At 51.0% G+C, this 14979-nt stretch overlaps 1 non-coding gene across 1 annotated transcript; it reads right to left on the bottom strand.

The window, feature by feature from the left end:
• Positions 1-4995: 4995 nt before the first annotated feature.
• Positions 4996-5067, bottom strand: TRNAG-GCC (transfer RNA glycine (anticodon GCC)). The gene has a single exon. It is a non-coding gene; the product is annotated as a tRNA-Gly (tRNA).
• Between the last annotated feature and the right edge of the window lie 9912 nt (positions 5068-14979).

Genomic DNA, 14979 nt, shown 5'->3' on the forward strand with positions numbered 1-14979 from the left:
TGCTGTGAGTGTCCTCTCAGCCCCATCCACCTCACAGGGTGCCTGTTGTGCAGGGAGGAAGATAAAGGAGATTGTGAGCTGCTCTGAGACTCAGAGTGAGATTCAGAGACTCCACTGTGAGATTCAGAGTGGAGGGCGGGATATAAATTCAATATCTTTTTCTTCTTTAGAGAGCCAGTTTGGTGTAGTGGTTAAGTGTGTGGACTCTTATCTGGGAGAACTGGGTTTTATTCCCCACTCCTCCACTTGCAGCTGCTGGAATGGCCTTGGGTTAGCCATCGTTCTCGCAGAGCTGTCCTTGAAAGGGCAGCTTCTGTCAGAGCTCTCTCAGCCCCACCCACCTCGCAGGGTGTCTGTTGTGGGGAAAGAAGATAAAGCAGATTGTAAGTTGCTCTGAGACTAATTCAGAGAGAAGGGTGGGGTATAAATCTATGGTCCTCTACTTGAGAGCCAGTTTGGTGTATTGGTGAAGTGTGTAGTCTCTTATCTGGGAGAACTGGGTTTGATTCTCCACTCCTCCACTTGCACCTGCTGGAATGGCCTTGGGTCAGCCATAGTTATCACAGGAGTTGTCCTTGAAAGGGCAGTTTCTGCCAGAGCTCTCTCACCCCCACCCACCTCACAGGGTGTCTGTTGTGGGGGAAAAAGCTATAGGAGATTGTAAGCCACTCTGATTCAGATAGAAGGGTGGGGTATAAATCTGCAGTCTTCTTCTCTGAGGTGTTGGCCAAGGGATCCTGGATGTTTTTTGGCTTTCTCTGGGAAAGACAGTCATCTTAGGAAAAGTTGAAAGCAGGAAAAAAGGAAGACCCCCACAGGAGTTGGATCGTCTCCATCAAGGAAACCCATGGCCCTCTGTTCGCAAGACCTGAGCAAGGCTGCTGCTGTTGGGGCGTTTTGGAGGATATTAATGCATAAGGTCGCCATAAGTCAAAAGCAACTTGGTGGCACTTAACATACGCTGGGCATTCAGCAGGGGCGGCGAGGGAGCTGTGGATTTCTTGCATTGTGCTGAGGGTTAAGAACCTAAGAAGAGCCCTGCTGGCCCAGACCAGTGGTCCTTTGAGTCTCACACAGTGGCCAGCCAGTTCCTCTGGAGGGCTAACAACAGGGCAGAGAGGCCAAGGCCTTCCCCTGATAAGAACCTCAGAAGAGCCCTGCTGAGTCAGACCAGGGAGGATTTATCTAGCGAGCTTCCTGTCTCACACAGTGGCCAACCAGTTCCTCTGAAGGGCGAACAACAGGGCAGAGAGGCCGAGGCCTCCTCCTGAGAAGAACCTCAGAAGAGCCCTGCTGAGTCAGACCAGGGAGGATTTATCTAGTGAGCTTTCTGTCTCACACAGTGGCCAACCAGTTCCTCTGAAGGGCCAACAACAGGGCAGAGAGGCCGAGGCCTTCCCCTGAGAAGAACCTCAGAAGAGCCCTGCTGGAACAGACCAGTGGTCCTTTGAGTCTCACACAGTGGCCAGCCAGTTCCTCTGGAGGGCCAACAAGAGGGCAGAGAGGCCGAGGCCTTCCCCTGAGAAGAACCTCAGAAAAGCCCTGCTGGATCAGACCAGTAAGGGTCCATCTTGTGAGCTTCCTGTCTCTCACAGTGGCCAACCAGTTCATCTGAAGGGCCAACAACAGGGCAGAGAGGCCAAGGCCTTCCCCTGAGAAGAACCTGGAGAAGACAGGTTAAAACGGATAAAAGGAAGTACTTCTTCACCCAAAGGGTGATTAACATGTGGAATTCACTGCCACAGGAGGTGGTGGCGGCCACAAGTATAGCCACCTTCAAGAGGGGTTTAAATAAAAATATGGAGCACAGGTCCATCAGTGGCTATTAGCCACAGTGTATGTGTGTATATAACATTTCTTTGCCACTGTGTGACACAGAGGGTTGGACTTGATGGGCCGTTGGCCTGATCCAACATGGCTTCTCTTATGTTCTTATGTTAACCTCAGAAAAGCCCTGCTGGATCAGACCAGTGTCCATCTAGTGAGCTTTCTGTCTCACATAGTGGCCAACCAATTCCTCTGGAAGGCCAACAACAGGGCAGAGAGGCTGAGGCCTTCATAAGAACATCAGAAGAGCCCTGCTGGATCAGACCAGGGAGTGTCCATCTAGTCCAGCCTCCTGTCTCACACAGTAGCCAGCCAGTTCCTCTGGAGGGCCAACAACAGGGAACAGAGGCCAAGGCTTGTATAAGAACATCAGAAGAGCCCTGCTGGATCAGACCAGTGAGGGTCCATCTAGTTCATCCTCCTGTCTCACACAGGGGCCAACCAGTTCCTCTGGAGGGCCAACAACAGGGCAGAGTGGCCGAGGCCTTCATAAGAACATCAGAAGAGCCCTGCTGGATCAGACTACTGAGGGTCCCTCTAGTCCAGCCTACTCTCTCACACAGTGGCCAACCACTTCCTCTGGAGGGCCAACAACAGGGCAGAGAGGCCGAGACCTTCATAAGAACATCGGAAGAGCCCTGCTGGATCAGACCAGGGAGGGTCCATCTAGTCCATCCTGCTGTCTCACACAGGGGCCAACCAGTTTCATGCACATGCTTCACGCGCAATGTTCCCTCTAAGCTGCAGAGTCTTGTGAGCAAAAATTCTACTTTGTGAACTACTTTATGTCTTTGTCCTTCATAAAGTTTACATCTCTGTTACCTCATCTTAAATAGGTACACATGTGGCCTGGCAAGATCTCATTTATGTCAGATCCGGTCCGCCTAACAAATGAGTTCGACACCCTTGCTCTAAGGTATGGAGTCTTGTGAGCAAAAATTCTACTTTGTGAGCTACTGGCATTAAAGTTGCGAGCTACTCCATAAATTAGTTTGTTCTTGGGTCATCCCTCCTGAGCTAAGGCCGGAATGTGTGAGCTGGAGGCTAAGAATCTGTGAGCTAGCTCACGCTAACTTAGCTTAGCGAGAACACTGCTCATGCATGTGAAATAGAAGACTCAGCTGAGGAGACTCATGCATGCGGAATAGTTGAGAAGTGGGAGGGACGGTGGCGCAGTGGTAGAGCAACTGCTTGGTAAGCAGAAGGTCCCAGGTTCAATCCCTGGCATCTCCAACTGAAAAGGGTCCAGGCAAATAGGTGTGAAAAACCTCAGCTTGAGACCCTGGAGAGTCGCTGCCAGTCTGAGAAGACAATACTGACTTTGATGGACCCAGGGTCTGATTCAGTAGAAGGCAGCTTCATATCTTCATGTGTTCTAGTTGGGGAGGGACGGTGGCTCAGTGGTAGAGCATCTGCTTGGTAAGCAGAAGGTCCCAGGTTCAATCCCCGGCATCTACAAAAAAAAGGGTCCAGGCAAGTAGGCGTGAAAAACCTCAGCTTGACACCCTGGAGAGCCGCTGCCAGTCTGAGTAGACAAGACTGACTTTGATGGACCGAGGGTCTGATTCAGTAGAAGGCAGCTTCATATGTTCATATGTTAGGTGGTTCCAACCCAAGAATGGTGGCCTGGAAGAAGTTTCTCTCGAAACATGCTAAGAATGAAACTGGGGAACAAGTCGCCACACCTTCGCGTTGCCATGTTTGTAAGCATCGACATTATATCTTCATTCCTCATTTGGATTCACTATAGATCTGACTCCCTAAGAGACGTTGAATTGTTGGGATTTTTATGACTGAGTTTGTTGGGCTGGAAGAGGGAGTTACAGAGACTTTATTGAATGACGCAGTGTTAAAGCTGCAGTACTGCAGTCCTAAGCTTTGGTCGCGACCTGAGTTCGATCCCCGGTGGAAGCTGGGTTTTCAGGTAGCCGGCTCGAGGTTGACTCAGCCTTCCCAGTGGAGAGCCAGTTTGGTGTAGTGGTTAAGTGTGTGGACTCTTAATTGGGAGAACCGGGTTTGATTCCCCACTCCGCCACTTGCACCTGCTGGAATGGCCTTGGGTCAGCCAGAGCTCTGGCAGAGGTGGTCCTTGAAAGGGCAGCTGCTGTTAGAGTCCTCTCAGCCCCATCCACCTCACAGGGTGTCTGTTGTGGGGGAGGAAGGTAAAGGAGACTGTGAGCCACTCTGAGACTCTTCGGAGTGGAGAGCGGGATATAAATCCAATATCTTCATCTACCTCACAGGGTGCCTGTTGTGGGGAGGGGGGAAGGTAAAGGAGATTGTGAGCCTCTCTGAGACTCTTTGGTGTGGAGGGCGGGATATAAATCCTATATATTCATCTTCTTCTTCTTCCCTCCTTTCTAGTTCAGTCAAATGAGTACGCAGCTTGCTGGGGGGAAAGTGTAGATGACTGGGGAAAGCAATGTCAAACCACCCTGTAAAAAGTCTGCTGTGAAAACGTCGTGATGTGATGTCACCCCAGCGTCGGAAACGACTGGTGCTTGCACAGGGGACTACCTTTGCCTTCCATAGTCTTTAAAGTGCTCACCACATTTAGATTAATGTTGAAGTAAAGTGGTAAACGCTGCAGTACTTTAGTCGGAGCCTTCTGCTCACGACCTGAGTTCAGTCCCAGCGGAAGCTGGTTTAGGTCGCCAGCTCCAGGTTGACTCAGCCTTCCATCCTTCCGAGGTCGGTCAAATGAGTCCCAAGCTTGCCGGGGGGAAAGCGTCGATGACTGGGGAAGGCAAGGGCAAACCACCCCGTAAAAAGTCTGCCATGAAAACGTTGTGAAAGCAACGTCACCCCAGAGTCAGAAACGACTGGTGCTTGCACAGGGGACTACCTTTCTCTTTACAGTATTGGTAATGTAGTTCTTTGCGTAATTACTGACACACAGTGTTGTTCTGCTGTTATTGTGTAACCTCCATGTGGGGCCTGGAGATCTCCTGCTTTTACAACTGATCTCCAGCTGGCAGAGATCAGCTCCTCTTGGAGAATATGGCTGCTTGGAAGGGCAGGCTCTAGGGCCCTGGACCATGCTGAGGCCCCTCCCCTCCCTAAGCCCCGCCCTCTCCCAGTTCTACCTTCAAAGTCTCCAGGTGTTTTCCACCACCGACCTGAGAACCTGAGGTCTTTCCCATCACCTCCTGCCTGGTCCTTCTTAACTGGAGATGCCGGGGATAGAACCTGGGACCTTCTGCATGGCAAGCAGATGCTCTACCACTGAGCCACAGCCCCACTTCATTGCTCTCCAGGGTCTCAGGTGGAGGTCTTTCCCATCCCCTCCTGTCTGATCCTTTCAACTGGAGATGCCGGGAATTGAACCTGGAACCTTCTGCATGCCAAGCAGAGGCTCTACCACTGAGCCACAGCCCCACTTCATGGCTCTCCAGGGTCTCAGGCTGAGGTCTTTCCCATCGTCTCCTACCTGGCCCTTTTAACTGGAGATGCCGGGAATTGAACCTGGAACCTTCTGCATGCCAAGCAGAGGCTCTACCACTGAGCCACAGCCCCACTTCATGGCTCTCCAGGGTCTCAGGCTGAGGTCTTTCCCATCGCCTCCTACCTGGTCCTTTTAACTGGCGACGTCGGGAATTGAACCTAGGACCTTCCGTTCATAGAGCAGAGGTTCTGCCGCTTAGCCACAGCCTCTCCCTCCAGACAGATGAGCAGGAGAATTCATCATTCAATGGCTTTTAGTCATCGTAGATAAATGGAGCCTCCAGGCTCAGAGGCAGTGCGTCGTAGAATTACAGAGAGGTAAGCAAGGAAAGCACTGTGTGTGGCCTTCACTTCCTGTTGGTGGCCTTCCGGGAGGCGACTGGGCAGCCTCTGTGAGAGCTGGAAGATTTGCTACATGGCCCTTTGGCCTCATCCAGCAGGCCTGCTCCTTTTGCTGTCTACGGTTGCCAGGTATCCCCTGGGAACCAGCAGGGAATGGGGCAGTGTTAGAGCAGCCAAGTTCCCGGGCCAATGTCGCTGGTGCAATGGCGTCGCTGCAACACTGCACCACTCTAGGAGCTTCCAGGGGAAACTGGGGTTTTCCCAGACGCTCTAGGCATTTGGGAGGGAAAACTCTATGGTACCTCTGTGCGTGCAAAAACAGTCCCCCCGCTGGAGGCTGCAGGGGACTTGGCAACCCTAGGCAGCGTTGCCAGATCCAGCCTAGGAAACTGCTAGAGCTGGGGTGGCCAAACTTGCTTCATGTAGGAGCCACGTCGAATAAATGTCGGATGTTTGAGAGCCTCAAGGGAGAGGAAGGAAGGAAGGAAGGAAGGAAGGAAGGAAGGAAGGAAGGAAGGAAGGAAGGAAGGAAGGAAGGAAGGAAGGAAGTCCTTCACCCAAAGGGTGATTAACATATGAAATTCACTGCCACAGGAGGTGGTGGTTGCTAGAAGTATAGACAGCTTCAAGAGCAGAATGGAGAAGCATATGGAGCAGAGGTCCATCCGTGGCTCTTAGCCACAGCCTATTATTGGAACTCTCTGTCTGGGGCAAGTGATGCTCTGTATTATTGGTGCTTGGGGGGCCCACAGTGGAAGGGCTTCTAGCCCAACCGGTGGACCTCTTGATGTCACTTGGGGGTTTTGGCCACTGTGTGACACCGAGTGTTGGACTGGATGGGCCACTGGCCTGATCCAACATGGCTTTTCTTATGTGACCCAGAGTGTTGGACTGGATGGGCCATTGGCCTGATCCAACATGGCTTCTCTTCTGTTCTTATGTGACACAGAGTGTTGGACTGGATGAGCCACTGGCCTGATCCAACATTGCTTCTCTTATGTTCTTATGTGACACACAGTGTTGGTCTGGATGGGCCATTGGCCTGATCCAACAGGGCTTCTCTTATGTTCTTAAGTGACGCAGAGTGTTGGACTGGATGGGCCATTGGCCTGATCCAACATGGCTTCTCTTATGTTCTTATGTGACACAGAGTGTTGGACTGGAGGGGCCACTGGCCTGATCCAACAGGGCTTCTCTTATGTTCTTAAGTGACGCAGAGTGTTGGACTGGATGGGCCATTGGCCTGATCCAACATGGCTTCTCTTATGTTCTTATGTGACACAGAGTGTTGGACTGGAGGGGCCACTGGCCTGATCCAACATTGCTTCTCTTATGTTCTTATGTGACACACAGTGTTGGACTGGATGGGCCATTGGCCTGATCCAACAGGGCTTCTCTTATGTTCTTATGTGACACAGAGTGTTGGACTGGATGGGCCATTGGCCTGATCCAACGTGGCTCCTCTTATGTTTGGAAGGAAGGAAGGAAAATAGATGGGGAGAGAGAGGTGGAAAGAAATCAACTTTAAATGCATTCTCCAACCACCAGCTGGCTTGGCTTGGGGGAGTGAATGAAAGAGAGAAATGCCTTCAAGCCAGACGATGAGGGCAGTGGGGGCTTCAAGAGCCACACAATATGTGCGAAAGAGCCTCGTGCGCCTCCCAAGCCACAGTTTGGCCACCCCTGTGCTAGAGGTGTGGGGACAGAAACTGGGGAGGACAGAGACCTTAATGGGGTACAGTTCCATAGAGTCCACCCTCCAAAGCATCTATTTCCTCTCAAAGAGTAAATTTATGTAGTCTGGAAATGAAATGAAATTCCAGGGGATCCCCAGGTCCCATCAATACCAGCGCTTCCATGATGGGCTGACTCCCTGGGTTTCAGTGTATGAGGAACAAGAAGATGATATTGGATTTATATCCCACCCTATACTCTGAATCTCAGAGTTTCAGAGCTGCTGCCAATCTCCTTTACTCCCCCCCCCTCCACAACAGACACCCTGTGAGGTGTGTGGGGCTGAGAGAGCACTCACAGCAGCTGCCCTTTCAAGGACAGCTCTGCGAGAGCTATGGCTGACCCAAGGCCGTTCCAGCAGATGCGAGTGGAGGAGTGGGGAATCAAACCGGGTTCTCCCAGGTAAGAGTCCGCACGCTTCACCACGACACCAAACTGGCTCTCTCTGGGCCAAGGGCATGGCTGGCTGGCTGCTTCTCCCTTGCCGCTTGGGTGGCACTCTGAGACCAGAATATCTCATGCCTCCAGTGAAGGGACCCTTCCTTGACCCCGGCTCGGCAGATAAAGCCTCTTGCAAGGGCAGCAGCGTCTTAGGAGGTTTTTGACGCCAAACAGCTGTTCTGCTTGACAACAGCGTGCCCCGGCCTCCTCCCCGTATTTATCAAGCAGAACGCAGGGAGCCCAGCTGTGGGACTCCCTGCAAAGATAACCGGCTTTGGTGAGGTGGCCCCGGTGTTGGATCCAGGCAGCTGGATAAGGGGCAGGAGGGGACTGCCCCTCTCTTCTTCTTGTGCCAAGCATGTTTGAGAGCCGCAAGGGAGGAAGATGGAGGAGGGAGAGTTGGAAAGAAAGCAACTTTAAATGCATTCTCCAAGCCACCGGCTGGCTTGGCTTGGAGGAGTGAATTAAAGAGAGAAATGCCTTCCCCAAGCCAGGGTTGCCAAGTCAAATATCTGGGGACTTTGGGGGTGGCGCAGGACATTTTGAGGGTGGAGCCAGGAGCACGGGTGTGGCAAGCATCATTGAACTCCAAAGGGAGAACATAAGAGAAGCCATGTTGGATCAGGCCAATGGCCCATCCAGTCCAACACTCTGTGTCACACAGTGGCCAATATATGTGATACACACACACACACACACATATATACTGTGGCTAAAAGCCACTGATGGACCTCTGCTCCATATTTTTATCCAATCCCCTCTTGAAGCTGGCTATGCTTGTAGCTGCCACCACCTCCTGTGGCAGTGAATTCCACATGTTAATCACCCTTTGGGTGAAGAAGGACTTCCTTTTATCCGTTTTAACCTCTCTGCTCAGCAATTTAATCGAATGCCCATGAGTTCCTGTATTGTGAGAAAGGGAGAAAAGTACTTCTTTCTCCATCCCATGCATTATCTTGTAAACCTCTATCATGTCACCCCTCAGTCGACGTTTCTCCAAGCTAAAGAGCTCCAAGCGTTCTAACCTTTCTTCATAGGGAAAGTGTTCCAAACCTTTAATCATTCTAGTTGCCCTTTTCTGGACTTTTTCCAATGCTATAATATTCTTTTTAAGGTGCGGTGACCAGAATTGCACACAGTATTCCAAATGAGACCGCACCATCGATTTATACAGGGGCATTATGATACTGGCTGATTAGTTTTCAATTCCCTTCCTAATAATTCTTAGCATGGCGTTGGCCTTTTTTATTGCAAACGCACACTGTCTTGACATTTTCAGTGAGTTATCTACCACGACCCCAAGATCTCTCTCTTGGTCAGTCTCTGCCAGTTCACACCCCATCTGAGCATCACATTTAAAGGGACTGCACAACTTTTACATGCCTTCTCTCCATTTGGAATTTATTTATTTAATTATTACGTTCGACTTATATCCCGCCCTCTTCGCAAGCGGACTCCGGGCGGCTCACAACATCATATCCACACGGTTAAACGAATAAAACATATAAAACCATCATTTACATTTTTCAGTTTTTAAAAACATATTACAATTTTTAAAACCATTATATAGTGATGATGAAGGATTGGGGAGCTTTCTTTTGGGTCTTATAGAATTGGACCCCATTGGTCCAATCCTTTTGAAACTTGTCGGGTGTTTTGAGGAGAGGCATCAGATGCTATGCTGAAAATTTGGTGCCTCTATTTCAGACTCCCCCCCCACACACACACACAAGATTCCCGGATGACCGCAGACCAATTTTCCATTACACTCTATGGGAATCCAAAGGGAATAATGGCATGCCCAGTAGAAATTCCCCTTCCCCTGCCTCTTTCTGATGATCCTGAAGCAGTCGGAGGGCCTCCAAACTGGGGGTTCCCCTGCCCCCACCTGGGGATTGGCAACCCTACTTCTGCCCCAACCTGTGGGTCAGGCATTGAATCAGACCCAATGTTCCCTCTAAGCTGAGTTAGCGTGAGCTACCTCACAGGTTTTTAGCCTCCGGCTCACACATTTTTGTCTTCGCTCAGAAAGGATGATCCCAGAGCACACTCATTTATGCAGGAGCTCACGACTTTAATATCAGTAGCTCACAAAATAGAATTTTTGCTCACGAGACTCTGCAGCTTAGAGGGAACAGCTAGAGGTCCATCAGTGGCTATTAGGCACAGTGTATTGTTGGAACTCTCTTTCTGGGGCAGTGATGCTCTGTATTCTTGGTGCATGGGGCGGGGGGCAACAGTGGGAGGGCTTCTGGAGTTCTGGCCCCACTGATGGACCTCCTGATGGCACCTGGTTTTTTTGGCCCCTATGTGACACAGAGTGTTGAGCTGGATGGGCCATTGGCCTGATCCAACATGGCTTCTCTTATGATCTTATGTGACAGAGTGTTGGACTGGATGGGACACTGGCCTGATCTAACATGGCTTCTCTTATGTTCTTATGTGACACAGAGTGTTGGACTGGGGAGGCCAATGGTCTGATCCAACATGGCTTCTCTTATGTACTTCTGTGACAGAGTGTTGGGCTGGATGGGCCATTTGCCTGATCCGACATGGCTTCTCTTCTGTTCTTCTGTGACACAGAGTGTTGGACTGGATGGGCCATCAGCCTGATCCAACATGGCTTCTCTTATGTTCTTATGTGACACAGAGTGTTGGACTGGATGGGCCATCAGCCTGATCCAACATGGCTTCTCTTATGTTCTTATGTGACACAGAGTGTTGGACTGGATGGGCCATCAGCCTGATCCAACATGGCTTCTCTTCTGTTCTTCTGTGACACAGAGTGTTGGACTGGATGGGCCATTTGCCTGATCCGACATGGCTTCTCTTCTGTTCTTCTGTGACACAGAGTGTTGGACTGGATGGGCCATCAGCCTGATCCAACATGGCTTCTCTTATGTTCTTATGTGACACAGAGTGTTGGACTGGATGGGGCACTGGTCTGATCCAACATGGCTTCTCTTATGTTCTTATGTGACACAGAGTGTTGGACTGGATGGGCCATCAGCCTGATCCAACATGGCCTGATGCAACATGGCTTCTCTTATGATCTTATGTGACAGAGTGTTGGACTGGATGGGCCATCAGCCTGATCCAACATGGCTTCTCTTATGTTCTTATGTGACACAGAGTGTTGGACTGGATGGACCGTTGGCCTGATCCAACATGGCTTCTCTTATGTTCTTATGTGACACAGAGTGTTGGACTGGATGGGCTGCTGGCCTGATCCAACATGTCTTCTCTTATGTTCTTATGTGACACAGAGTGTTGGACTGGATGGGCCACTGGCCTGATCCAACATCGCTTCTCTTATGTTCTTATGTGACACAGAGTGTTGGACTGGATGGACCGTTGGCCTGATCCAATATGGCTTCTCTTATGTTCTTAGAGTGGTAAAGCAGCAGTACTGCAGTACAGTGGTCTGAACTCTCTGCTCACGACCTGAGTTTGATTTCGGCAGAAGCTGGATGCAGGTTGCAGGATGCAGCCAGCCAAGGTTGATTCAGCCTTCCATCCTTCCAAGGTCGGTCAAAGGAGTCCCCAGCTTGCTGGCGGGGGGGGGGAGTGTAAAAGACTGGGGAAGGCAAGGGCAAACCACCCTGTAGAAAGTCTGCCGTGAAAATGTCATGAAAGCAATGTCACGCCAGAGTCGGAAAAGACTGGTGCTTGCACAGGGGACCTTTCCTTTCCCTCCTTTGTTGCATCACGTTGCTTGTGGCTGGTGGGGAGGCGTGGCACAGATGAATGAATTATGCGAATGAGCTCAACCACCTATTTTTCTACAAAACGACCCCTGCTTCCCTCGCTCACCTTGTGGAAGCAAAGCAATTCCTGGGCTGGCTCTTGCCTGGATGGGGGAAACATTCTGGGAAACCAACATACATGGGAGGGCTGCCCGCTTTGGGTTGGAGGGTGGGGTTTGGTGAGGGACGGGAGTACAAGGCCATAGAGTCCACCCTCCAAAGAGGTGATCTGGGTTGTCCAGATGTCAATTGTAATAGCAGATGATCTCCAGGCAACCCTACCTGCAGGTTGGTGGCACTGCTAATACATACCCTTAAGTTCTATCATGGAGGGAAGGCTGGAGATGGAGAATCACACAGTTGGAAGGGATCTCCAGGGGTCATCTAGTCCAACCCCCTACACAATGCAGGAACTTCACAAATACACCCCCCCCCCTGCATGCATGTACATCCCCAGTGATCCCTGCTTCTTGCCCAGAAGGTGGGGAAAACCTCCAGGATCCCTGGCCAAACTGGGCTGGAGAAAAATTGCTGGACTGGATGGGCCCTTGGCCCCAAAGTGTCAATCGGCATTTCCCGGGGCGGGTAAGAAAGGACCATGAGAACTAAGCACTGATGCAACCCTTTCTGCCCTCCCTCTCATGATCTGCCTAAGTTCACAGAATCAGCATCGCTGTCAGGTGGCCATCTAGTCTCTGTTTGAAAACCTCCAAGGAAGGAGAGCCCACCATCTCCCAGGGAAGCCTGTTCCACTGAGGAAGTGCTCTAACTGCCAGGACATTCTTCCTAACGTTGAGCCATAAACTCTTCTGATTTAATTTCAACCCATTGTTTCTGGGACAACAGAAAACAACTCTGCACCATCCTTTAGAAGATGACAGCCCTTCACGTACTTGAAGATGGTAATCATATCACCTCTCAATCGTCTCCTCTCCAGGCTAAACATACCCATCTCCTTCAACCTTTCCCTACAGGACTTGATCTCAAGAACCCTCACCATCTTCGTTGCCCTTTTCTAGATACGTTCCAGCTTGTCTGTATCCTTCTTAAATTGTGTTGTCCAAAACTGAACACAATAGAACATAAGAACATAAGAGAAGCCATGTTGGATCAGGCCAAGGGCCCATCCAGTCCAACACTCTGTGTCACATAAGAACATAAGAGAAGTCATGTTGGATCAGGCAAGTGGCCCATTCAGTCCAACACTCTGTGTTACATAAGAACAGAAGAGAAGCCATGTTGGATCAGGCCAAGGGCCCATCCAGTCCAGCACTCTGTGTCGCATAAGAACATAAGAGAAGCCATGTTGGATCAGGCCAATCCAACACCTTGTGTCACGTAAGAACATAAGAGAAGCCATGTTGGATTGAGCCAATGGCCCATCCAGTCCAACACTCTGTGTCACATAAGAACATAAGAGAAGCCATGTTGGATCAGGCCCATCCAGTCCAGCACTCTGTGTCACATAAGAGAAGCCATGTTGGATCAGGCCAAGGGTCCATCCAGTCCAACACTCTGGAGAAGCCATGTTGGATCAGGCCAAGGGCCCGTCCAGTCCAACATCTTGGGTCACGTAAGAACATAAGAGAAACCATGTTGGATCAGGCCAATGGCCCATCCAGTCCAACACTCCGTGTCACGTAAGAACATAAGAGAAGCCATGTTTGATGAGGCCAAGGGCCCATCCAGTCTAGCACTCTGTGTCACGTAAGAACATAAGAGAAGCCACGTTGGATCAGGCCAATGGCCCATCCAGTCCAACACTCTGTGTCATATAAGAACATGAGAAGCCATGTTGGATCAGGCCAGTGGCCCATCCAGTCCAGCACTCTGTGTCACGTAAGAACATAAGAGAAGCCATGTTGGATCAGGCCAATGGCCCATCCAGTCCAACATTCTGCGTCACATAAGAACATAAGAGAAGCCATGTTGGATCAGGCCAATGGCCCATCCAGTCCAACACTCTGTGTCACATAAGAACATAAGAGAAGCCATGTTGGATCAGACCAGTGGCCCATCCAGTCCAACACTCTGTGTCACATAAGAACATAAGAGAAGCCATGTTGGATCAGGCCAGTGGCCCCTCCAGTCCAACACTCTGTGTCACACAGTGGCCAAATAAACCAGGTGCCATCAGGAAGTCCATCAGTGGGGCCAGGACACTAGAAGTCCTCACACTGTTAAGTGTGATAGAGATAGATATTCATTCACAATTTGAGCAGGCCATGTCTGTTCAGGTCGTTAAGTGCAACTCTCACTTCAGCCCTCAACGCAGCTGGTGCGCCTTAGGCGAGTCGTTCTCTTTCAGTCCTTTGAGGCCACAAATGACGCACAGGAGGAACTGCAGTCAAGGGTGTCAGCAGAAGAAATAAAATGGTGTGGACTAGTTACTCGAGCGAACTTTTGCGAGGCCGGCTGAGGAAACTCATCCTGCCCAGGAAAAGGATGTCATTAGGACTAGCTTCCTGTATTAGGGACTGTCGCTCACTAGTCATGTCAATCACATGAGGAAAGAAAGGAACGCAGACCTCTTTTGAAGAGGGTGACGCGCAGAGAGGGACGGAGCTGGAGACACACGCTAGACCGGAAAAGCCACGAAAACAAGCTGCTGCTGTTTCGCCAGAGGGCTTTTTTGCTGTCATCTACGGTTGCCACACCTTGGGGGGGGGGGGAGTGACTCAACCAGATTCCAGGTCATTGAGCACGTGGGAGAGGAGATCGGCGTTTGTGTCATGGATTCCGACAGGTGGAAATGCCAAAGGGCTGGTTGCACTCAGGGCTCGCGGAGGGCGTTTTGCAGCCGGGTTTGCCCATCCCGGCCTGGGCCCTGGCTATGGTTGGGCGGGTCATCCTGAGCATGGAGGAAACGCCGGTCTCCTCACGTGCAGCTGATGAACAGGCGGTGTGTGACCACAGACAGGGGGTGCTGGAGGGGTAGGGATGCAGCTGGAAGGAATCCAGGGTGGTAGAGGCATTAGAGGAGGGGTCCCCTACCTTTTTTGAGCTTGAGAGCACCTTAAGAGCCAGTTTGGTGTAGTGGTTAAGTGTGCGGACTCTTATCTGGGAGAACCGGGTTTGATTCCCCACTCCTCCACTTGCACCTGCTGGAATGGCCTTGAGTCAGCCAGAGCTCTCTTATCTGGGAGAACTGGGTTGGATTCCCCACTCCTCCACTTGCAGCTGCTGGAACGGCCTTGGGTCAGCCAGAGCTCTCTTATCTGGGAGAACCGGGTTTGATTCCCCACTCCTCCACTTGCACCTGCTGGAATGGCCTTGGGTCAGCCAGAGCTCTCTTATCTGAGAGAACCGGGTTTGATTCCCCACTCCTCCACTTGCACCTGCTGGAATGGCCTTGGGTCAGCCAGAGCTCTCTTATCTGGGAGAACCGGGTTTGATTCCCCACTCCTCCACTCGCAGCTGCTGGAATGGCCTTGAGTCAGCCAGA

Source organism: Heteronotia binoei, chromosome 8 (genome assembly GCF_032191835.1).
Source record: "Heteronotia binoei isolate CCM8104 ecotype False Entrance Well chromosome 8, APGP_CSIRO_Hbin_v1, whole genome shotgun sequence".
Lineage (NCBI taxonomy): Eukaryota > Metazoa > Chordata > Lepidosauria > Squamata > Gekkonidae > Heteronotia > Heteronotia binoei.